The following is an 11223-nucleotide window of genomic DNA, read 5'->3' on the forward strand; positions in this document are numbered from 1 at the left end:
GTGTCTATATCTTGAAAGTGCACCTCATGGGCTTTCCAACGCGCTATCTCATCAGCATGCACTATTTTTAGTTTTCGCACAGTGGGATTCGTTGATAACTTTTGAACAATAAGAAAAATCAATTTTCTCTAATTTTCCACTATCGATTTGGCCAAGTAATAGCGTTTTGGAAATCTCTTGGAATGACCTTTCCTGCAGCATCATTCATATGCATGCACAATTTTTATTGCTGCACAGTGGGCCATTTTATGTTTCCATCTAGAAAACAATTGATTTTAGGAAATTTTTTTTTTAAAAAAAATCTGCCCGATTAATCTTTCAGGAGTGTCCATATCTTGAAAGTGCACCTCATGGGTTTTCCAACGTGCTATTCCATGAGCTTGCACTATTTTTACTTTTCGTACAGTGGGACTCGATGATAACTTTTGAAAAATAAGAAAAATCAATTATCTCTAATTTTCCACTATCGATTTGGCCAAGTAATAGCGTTTTAGAAAGCTCTTGGAATGACCTTTCCTGCAGTGCCACTCGTATGCGTGTACTATTTTCTGTTGCAGCACAGTGGGCCATTTTATGTTTCCATCTAGAAAACAATTGATTTTAGGAAAAATGTTTTATAAAAAAATCTGCCCAGTTAATCTTTCAGGAGTGTCTATATCTTGATCGATTTGGCCAAGTAAAGGCGTTATAGCAATCTCTTGGAACGATCTTTCCCGCAGTATCATTTACATGCGTGCACTATTTTTTATTGCTGCACAGTGAGCCATTTTATGTTTCCCTCTAGAAAATACTTGATTTTAGGAAAAATATGTTTTAAAAAAATCTGCCCAGTTAATCTTTCAGGAGTGTCTATATCTTGATCGATTTGACCAAGTAAAGGCATTTTAGAAATCTCTTGGAACACTCTTTCTTTGTTATTTTCTGTTGCTGCACAGTGGGCCATCTTATGTTTCCGTCTAGAAAGCACTTGATTTTAGGAAAACGATTTCTTAAAAAAATCTGCCCGATTAATCTTTCAGGAGTGTCTATATCTTGAAAGTGCATCTCATTGGCTTTCTAACGTGCTGTTCCATGAGCTTGCACTATTTTTAGTTTTCGCACAGTGGGACTCGATGATAACTTTTGAACCTTTTAATCTTTCAGGATTGTTTATATCTTGAAAGTACACCTCACAGGCTTTCCAACGTGCTATTCCGTAAGTTTGCACTATTTTTAGTTTTCGCACAGTGGGACTCGATGGTATATTTTGAAAAATCAGAAAAATCAATCACCATTTTTATTGCAGAACAGTGGGTCATTTTATGCTTCCCTCTAGAAAAATCGATTTGGCCAAGTAATAGCGATTTGGAAAGCTCTTGGAACGGCCTTTCCTGCAGTACCTTTCATATGCGTGCACTATTTTATATTGCTGCACAATGGGCCATTTTGTCTTTCAGGAGTGTTTATATCTTGAAAGTACACCTCATGGGCTGTCCAACGTGCTATTCCATGAGCTTGCAATATTTTTAGTTTTCGCACAGAGGGACTCGATGATAACTTTTGAAAAATCAAGTTTTCTCTAATTTTCCACAATCGATTTGACCAAGTAATAGCGTTTTGGAAAGCTCTTGGAACGGCCTGTCCTGCAGTATCATTCATATGCGTACACTATTTTTTATTGCTGCACAGTGGGCCATTTTATCTTTCAGGAGTGTTTATATCTTGAAAGTACACCTCATGGGCTTTCCAACGTGCTATACCATGAGCTTGCACAATTTCTAGTTTTCGCACAGTGGGACTCGATGTTAACTTTTGAAAAATAGAGAAATCAATCGATTTGGCCAAGTAAAGGCATTTTAGAAATCTCTTGGAACGATCTTTCCCGCAGTATCATTTACATGCGTGCACTATTTTTTATTGCTGCACAGTGAGCCATTTTTTTTTTAAATCTGCCCGATTAATCTTTCAGGAGTGTCTATATCTTGAAAGTGCACCTCATGGGCTTTTCAATGTGCTATTCCATGAGCTTGTATTTTTTTTTTAGTTTTCGCACAGTGGGACTCGATGATAACTTTTGAAATATAAGAAAAAGCAATTTTCTCTAATTTTCCACTATCGATTTGGCCAAGTAATAGCGTTTAAGAAAGCTCTTGGAATGACCTTTCCTGCAGTGCCACTCGTATGCGTGTACTATTTTCTGTTGCTGCACAGTGGGCCATTTTATGTTCCCACCTAGAAAACAATTGATTTTAGGAAAAATGTTTTTGAAAAAAATATGTCTATATCTGGAAAGTGCACCTCATGGGCTTTCCAACGTGCTATCTCATCAGCTTGCACTATTTTTAGTTTTCGCACTGTGGGACTCGTTGATAACTTTTGAAAAATCAAGTTTTCTCTAATTTTCCACGATCAATTTTTAACAAGTAATAGCGTTTTGGAAAGCTCTTGGAACGGCCTTTCCTGCAGTATCATTCATATGCGTGCACTATTTTTTATTGCTGCACGGTGGGCCATTTTATCTTTCAGGAGTGTTTATATCTTGAAAGTACACCTCATGGGCTTTCCAACGTGCTGTACTATGAGCTTGCACTATTTTTAGTTTTCGCACAGTGGGACTCGATGTTAACTTTTGAACAATTAGAAAAATCATTTTTTTCTCTAATTTTCCACGATCGCTTTGGCCAAGTAATAGCGTTTTGGAAATCTCTTGGAACGGCCTTTCCTGCAATATCATTCATATGCGTGCACAATTTCTATTGCTGCACAGAGGGCCATTTTATGTCTTCCTCTAGAAAACACTTGATTTTAGGAAAAATATTTTTTAAAAAAAATCTGCCCGATTAATCTTTCGGGAGTGTCTATATCGTGAAAGTGCACCTCATGGGCTTTCCAATGTGCTATTCCATGAGCTTGCAGTATTTTTAGTTTTCGCACAGTGGGACTCGATGATAACTTTAGAAAAATCAATTTTTCTCTAATTTTTCACGATAGATTTGACCAAGTAATAGCGTTTAAGAAAGCTCTTGGAACGACCTTTCCTGCAGTGCCACTCATATGCGTGCACTATTTTCTTTCTGTTCCAGAAAACCTTTGATTTTAGGAAAAATATTTTTTAAAAAAATCTGCCCGATTAATCTTTCGGGAGTGTTTATATCTTGAAAGTACACCTCATGGGCTTTCCAACGTGCTGTTCCATGAGCTCGCATTATTTTAGAACTTTAGAAAAATCAATTTTTCCCTAATTTTTCACGATAGATTTGACCAAGTAATAGCGTTTAAGGAAGCTCTTGGAACGACCTTTCCTGCAGTGCCACTCCTATGAGTGCACTATTTTCCATTGCTGCTCTAGAAAACCCTTGATTGTAGGAAAAATATGTTTTAACAAAAATCTGTCCGATTAGTCTTTCAGGAGTGCTTATATCTTGAAAGTACACCTCACGGGCTTCACAAAATGCTATTCCGTGAGCTTGCACTATTTTTAGTTTTCGCACAGTGGGACTCGATGATAACTTTTGAAAATTCAAAAAAGTCAATTTTTCTCTAATTTTCCACTATCGATTTGGCCAAGCAGTAGCGTTTTGGAAAGCTCTTGGAACGACCTTTCCTGCAGTGCTATTCATATGTTTGCACTATTTTTTATTGCTGCACTGTGGGCCATTTTATGTTTCCCTCTAGAAAACACTTGATTTTAGGAAAAATATTTTTTCAAAAGAATCTGTGCGATTAATCTTTCAGGAGGGTTTATATCTTGAAAGTACACCTCATGCGGTTTCCAACGTGATATATTATGTGCTTGCACTATTTTTAGTTTTCGCACAGTGGGACTCGTTGATAACTTGTGAAAAATAAGAAAAATCAATTTTTCTCTAATATTTCACGACAGATACGGCCAAGTAATAACGTTTTAGAAAGCTCTAGGGACGACCTTTCCTGCAGTGCCACTCATATGATCTTGATTTTAGGAAAAATATTTTTTAAAAAAATCTACCTGATTAATCTTTCAGGAGTGTTTATATCTTGAAAGTACACCTCATGGGCTTTCCAACGTGTTATTCCGTGAGCTTGCACTGTTTTTAGTTTTCGCACAGTGGGAATCGATGATAACTTTTGAAAAATCAAGTTTTCTCTAATTTTCCACGATCAATTTTCAACAAGTAATGGCGTTTTGGAAAGCTCTTGGAACGGCCTTTCCTGCAGTATCATTCATATGCGTGCACTATTTTTTATTGCTGCACGGTGGGCCATTTTATCTTTCAGGAGTGTTTACATCTTGAAAGTACACCTCATGGGCTTTCCAACGTGCTGTACTATGAGCTTGCACTATTTTTAGTTTTCGCACAGTGGGACTCGATGTTAACTTTTGAACAATTAGAAAAATCATTTTTTTCTCTAATTTTCCACGATCGCTTTGGCCAAGTAATAGCGTTTTGGAAATCTCTTGGAACGGCCTTTCCTGCAGTATCATTCATATGCGTGCACTATTTTTTATTGCTGCTCTAGAAAACACATCATTTTAGGAAAAATATGTTTTAAAAAAATCTGCCCAGTTAATCTTTCAGGAGTGTCTATATCTTGAAAGTGCACCTCATGGGCTTTCCAACGTGCTATCTCATCAGCTTGCACTATTTTTAGTTTTCGCACAGTGGGACTCGTTGATAACTTTTGAACAATAAGAAAAGTCAATTTTTCTCTAATTTTCCACGATCGATTTGGCAACAAGTAATAGCGTTTTGGAAATCTCTTGGAACGGCCTTTCCTGCAGCATCATCCAAATGCGGGCACTATTTTTTATTGCTGCACGGTGGGCCATTTTATCTTTCAGGAGTGTTTATATCTTGAAAGTACACCTCATGGGCTTTCCAACGTGCTGTACTATGAGCTTGCACTATTTTTAGTTTTCGCACAGTGGGACTCGATGTTAACTTTTGAACAATTAGAAAAATCATTTTTTCTCTAATTTTCCACGATCGATTTGGCAGCAAGTAATAGCGTTTTGGAAATCTCTTGGAACGGCCTTTCCTGCAGCATCATAAATATGCGGGCACTATTTTTTTTGCTGCACAGTGGGCCATTTTATCTTTCAGGAGTGTTTATATCTTGAAAGTACACCTGATGGGCTTTCCGATGTGCTATTCCATGAGCTTGCACTATTTTTAGTTTTCACACAGTGGGACTCGATGATAACTTTTGAAAATCAGAAAAGTAAATTTTTCTCTAATTTTCCACCATCGATTTGGCCAAGTAATAGCGGTTTAGAAATCTCCTGGAACGACCTTTCCTGCAGTGCCACTCGTATGCGCGTACTATTTTCTAATGCTGCACTGTGGGCCATTTTATGTTTCCCTCTAGAAAACACTTGATTTTAGGAAAAAGATTTCTTAAAAAAAATCTGCCCGATTAATCTTTCAGGAGTGTCTATATCTTGAAAGTGCACCTCATGGGCTTTCCAACGTGCTATTCCATGAGCTTGCACTATTTTTAGTTTTCGCATAGTGGGACTCGATGATAACTTTGAACCTTTTAATCTTTCAGGAGTGTTTATGTCTTGAAAGTACACCTCACAGGCTTTCCAACGTGCTATTCCGTGAGCTTGCACTATTTTTAGTTTTCGCACAGTGGGACTCGATAATAACTTTTGAAAAATCAAGTTTTCTCTAATTTTCCACTATCGATTTGGCCAAGTAATAGCGTTTTGAAAAGCTCTTGGAACAGCCTTTCCTGCAGTGTCATTCATATGCGTGCACTATTTTTTATTGCTGCACAGTGGGCCATTTTATCTTTCAGGAGTGTTTATATCTTGAAAGTACACCTCATGGGCTTTCCAACGTGCTATTTCATAAACTTACAATATTTTTAGTTTTCGCGCAATAGGACTCGATGATAACTTTTGAAAAATCAAGTTTTCTCTAATTTTCCGTGATCGATTTGACCAAGTAATAGCGTTTTGGAAATCTCTTGGAACGGCCTTTCCTGCAGCATCATCCAAATGCGGGCACTATTTTTTATTGCTGCACGGTGGGCCATTTTATCTTTCAGGAGTGTTTATATCTTGAAAGTACACCTCATGGGCTTTCCAACGTGCTGTACTATGAGCTTGCACTATTTTTAGTTTTCGCACAGTGGGACTCGATGTTAACTTTTGAACAATTAGAAAAATCATTTTTTCTCTAATTTTCCACGATCGATTTGGCAGCAAGTAATAGCGTTTTGGAAATCTCTTGGAACGGCCTTTCCTGCAGCATCATAAATATGCGGGCACTATTTTTTTTGCTGCACAGTGGGCCATTTTATCTTTCAGGAGTGTTTATATCTTGAAAGTGCACCTCATGGGTTTTCCAACTTGCTATTCCATGAGCTTGCACTATTTTTAGTTTTCACACAGTGGGACTCGATGATAACTTTTGAAAATCAGAAAAGTAAATTTTTCTCTAATTTTCCACCATCGATTTGGCCAAGTAATAGCGGTTTAGAAATCTCCTGGAACGACCTTTCCTGCAGTGCCACTCGTATGCGCGTACTATTTTCTAATGCTGCACTGTGGGCCATTTTATGTTTCCCTCTAGAAAACACTTGATTTTAGGAAAAAGATTTCTTAAAAAAAATCTGCCCGATTAATCTTTCAGGAGTGTCTATATCTTGAAAGTGCACCTCATGGGCTTTCCAACGTGCTATTCCATGAGCTTGCACTATTTTTAGTTTTCGAATAGTGGGACTCGATGATAACTTTTGAACCTTTTAATCTTTCAGGAGTGTTTATGTCTTGAAAGTACACCTCACAGGCTTTCCAACGTGCTATTCCGTGAGCTTGCACTATTTTTAGTTTTCGCACAGTGGGACTCGATAATAACTTTTGAAAAATCAAGTTTTCTCTAATTTTCCACTATCGATTTGGCCAAGTAATAGCGTTTTGAAAAGCTCTTGGAACAGCCTTTCCTGCAGTGTCATTCATATGCGTGCACTATTTTTTATTGCTGCACAGTGGGCCATTTTATCTTTCAGGAGTGTTTATATCTTGAAAGTACACCTCATGGGCTTTCCAACGTGCTATTTCATAAACTTACAATATTTTTAGTTTTCGCGCAATAGGACTCGATGATAACTTTTGAAAAATCAAGTTTTCTCTAATTTTCCGTGATCGATTTGACCAAGTAATAGCGTTTTGGAAAGCTCTTGGAACGGCCTTTCCTGCAGTGTCATTCATATGCGTGCACTATTTTTTATTGCTGCACAGTGGGACATCTTATCTTTCAGGAGTGTTTATATCTTGAAAGTACACTTCATGGGCTTTCCAACGTACTATTCTATGTTCTTGCAGTATTTTTAGTTTTCGCACAGTGGGACTCGATGTTAACTTTTGAAAAATTAGAAAAATAAATTTTTCTCTAATTTTCCACAATCGATTTGGCCAAGTAATAGCGTTTTAGAAATCTCTTGGAACGACCTTTCCCGCAGTATCATTTATATGCGTGCACTATTTTTTATTGCTGCACAGTGGCCCATTTTATGTTTCCCTCTAGAAAAAACTTGATTTTAGGAAAAATATTTAAAAAAAAAAAATCTGTCCGATTAATCTTTCAGGAGTGTCTTTATCTTGAAAGTGCACCTCATGGGCTTTCCAACGTGCTATTCCATGAGCTTGCACTATTTTTAGTTTTCGCACTGTGGGACTCGATGATAACTTTTGAACAATAAGAAAAGTCAATTTTTCTCTAATTTTCGACGATCGATTTGGCCAAGTAATAGCGTTTTGGAAATCTCTTGGAACGGCCTTTCCTGCAGTATCATTCATATGCGTGCACTATTTTTTATTGCTGCACAGTGGGCCATTTTATCTTTCAGGAGTGTTTATATCTTGAAAGTACACCTCATGGGCTTTCCAACGTGCTATACCATGAGCTTGCACTATTTTTAGTTTTTGCACAGTGGGACTCGATGTTAACTTTTGAAAAATTAGAAAAATCAATTTTTCTCTAATTTTCCACGATCGATTTGGCCAAGTAATGTCGTTTTAGAAATCTCTTGGAACGACCTTTTCCGCAGTATCATTTACATGCGTGCGCTATTTTTTATTGCTGCACAGTGAGCCATTTTATGTTTCCCTCCAGAAAACACTTGATTTTAGGAAAAATATTTTTTAAAAAAATCTGCCCGATTAATCTTTCAGGAGTGTCTATATCTTGAAAGTGCACCTCATGGGCTTTCCAACGTGCTATTCCATGAGCTTGCACTATTTTTAGTTTTCGCACTGTGGGACTCGATGATAACTTTTGAACAATAAGAAAAGTCAATTTTTCTCTAATTTTCAACGATCGATTTGGCCAAGTAATAGCGTTTTGGAAATCTCTTGGAACGGCCTTTCCTGCAGTATCATTCATATGCGTGCACAATTTTTATTGCTGCACAGAGGGCCATTTTATGTTTTCCTCTAGAAAACACTTTATTTTAGGAAAAATATTTTTTAAAAAAAATCTGCCCGATCTTTCGGGAGTGTCTATTTCATGAAAGTGCACCTCATGGGCTTTCCAATGTGCTATTCCATGAGCTTGCACTATTTTTAGTTTTCGCACAGTGGGACTCGATGATAACTTTTGAAAAATAAAAAAAATCAATTTTTCTCTAATTTTCCACGATCGATTTGGCGAAGTGATAGCGTTTTAGAAAGCTCTTGAAACGACCTTTCCTGCAGTGCCACTCATATGCGTGCACTATTTTCTTTCTGCTCCAGAAAACCTTTGATTTTAGGAAAAATATTTTTTAAAAAAATCTGCCCAATTAATCTTTCGGCAGTGTTTATATCTTGAAAGTACACCTCATGGGCTTTCCAACGTGCTATTCCATGAGCCTGCATTATTTTTAGTTTTCGCACAGTGGGACTCGATGATAACTTTAGAAAAATCAATTTTTCTCTAATTTTTCACGATAGATTTGGCCAAGTAATAGCGTTTAAGAAAGCTCTTGGAACGACCTTTCCTGCAGTGCCACTCATATGAGTGCACTATTTTCTATTGCTGCTCTAGAAAACCCTTGATTTTAGGAAAAATATGTTTTAAATAAATCTGTCCGATTAATCTTTCAGGAGTGTTTATATCTTGAAAGTACACCTCACGGGCTTTTCAAAGTGCTATTCCGTGAGCTTGCACTATTTTTAGTTTTCGCACAGTGAGACTCGTTGATAACTTTTGAACAATAAGGAAAAACAATTTTTCTCTAATTTTCAACGATCGATTTGGCCAAGTAATAGCGTTTTGGAAATCTCTTGGAACGGCCTTTCCTGCAGTATCATTCATATGCGTGCACAATTTTTATTGCTGCACAGTGGGCCCTCTAGAAAGCACTTGATGTAAGGAAAAAAAATATTTTTTAAAAACAATCTGCCCGATTATCTTTCAGGAGTGTCTATATCTTGAAAGTACACCTCATGGACTTTCCAACGTGCTATCCCACGAGCTTGCACTATTTTTAGTTTTCGCACAGAGAAAGCTCTTGGAACGGCCTTTCAAGTATTTGATTGTAGGAAAAATATTTTTTAAAAAAAATCTGCCCGATTAATCTTTCGGGAGTGTCTATATCTTGAAAGTGCACCTCATGGGCTTTCCAACGTGCTATTCCATGACCTTGCACTGTTTTTAGTTTTCGTACAGTGGGACTCGATGTTATATTTTGAAAAATCAGAAAAATCAATCACCATTTTTATTGCTCACAGTGGGTCATTTTATGCTTCCCTCTAGAAAAATTTGATTTTAGGAAAATATCTTTAAAAAAATCTGTCCGATTAATCTTTCAGGAGTGTCTATATATTGAAAGTACAGCTGATGGGCTTTCCAACGCGCTATGGAATAGCGATCGATTTGGCCAAGTAATAGCGATTTGGAAAGCTCTTGGAATGGCCTTTCCTGCAGTACCTTTAATATGCGTGCACTATTTATACCCTACACCACATAGTGGTAAGGGTATTATGTCTTTGTGCATTTGTTTGTAACATGGAGAAGGAAACGAGATAGACCCATAGTTACTTTTGAGAACCTTCATAGAATCACTTTCTGAGTCGATTTATACATGTCCGTCCGTCTGTCCGTCCGTCCGTTCGTCCGTCCGTCCGTCTGTCCATGTATTCTTGTGAACAAAATGCAGGTCGCATTTATTATCCGATTGAGATGAAATTTTCCAAACAATATTTTTTTGGCCCAAGGACGAACCCTATTGAAATTGGTGAGAATCGGATCAAATTTAGATATAGCTCCCATATATATCTTCATCCGATTTCGGTTTAAATGTGCACCAAATGTCCACTATCAGTCCAAATTACCTGAATTTTGGCACACCCAACCGAGTTTGGCCTAGAAGCAAGTATATCAAATTTGGAGAAAATCGGTTCAGATATAGCTATAGCTCCCATATATATCTTTCATCCGATTTGATCTTTAAGTCCCTCACATTCCTACTATGCACTCCACAACCGTGATATTTGGTACCAGGTATTAGATGGAGCACAGAAATAGGTGTTTTAAATTTTATCGAAATCGGTTCAGATTTGGATATAGCTCCCATATATATCTTCATCCGATTTCGGGTTAATTGACCACCAAATGGCCAATATCAGCCCAAATGGCCCGAATTTTGGCACATGTGACCGAGATTAGCCTTAAAGCAAATACAACAAATTTGGAGAAAATCGGTTCAGAAACAGCTATAGCTCCCATATATATGTTTTATCCGATTTGGTGTTTAAGCCTCTCACATTCGTAATATGCACTCCACAAGAATGATATTTGGTACCAGATATAAGATACAGCCCAGAAATAGCTGTTTGTAATTTTATCGAAATCGGTTCAGATTTGGATATAGCTCCCATATATATCTTCATTCGATTTCGGGTTAATTGTGCACCAAATGGCCGATATAAGTCCAAATGGACTGAATTTTAGTACATCGGACCAAATTCAGCCTAGAAGCAAGTATATCAAATTTGGAGAAAATCGGTTCAGATATAGCTATAGCTCCCATATATATCTTTCATCCGATTTGATCTTTAAGTCCCTCACATTCCTACTATGCACTCCACAACCGTGATATTTGGTACCAGGTATTAGATGGAGCACAGAAATAGGTGTTTTAAATTTTATCGAAATCGGTTCAGATTTGGATATAGCTCCCATATATATCTTCATCCGATTTCGGGTTAATTGACCACCAAATGGCCAATATCAGCCCAAATGGCCCGAATTTTGGCACATGTGACCGAGA

The sequence above is a fragment of the Musca domestica genome, unplaced genomic scaffold (assembly GCF_030504385.1).
Source record: "Musca domestica strain aabys unplaced genomic scaffold, Musca_domestica.polishedcontigs.V.1.1 21, whole genome shotgun sequence".
NCBI lineage: Eukaryota > Metazoa > Arthropoda > Insecta > Diptera > Muscidae > Musca > Musca domestica.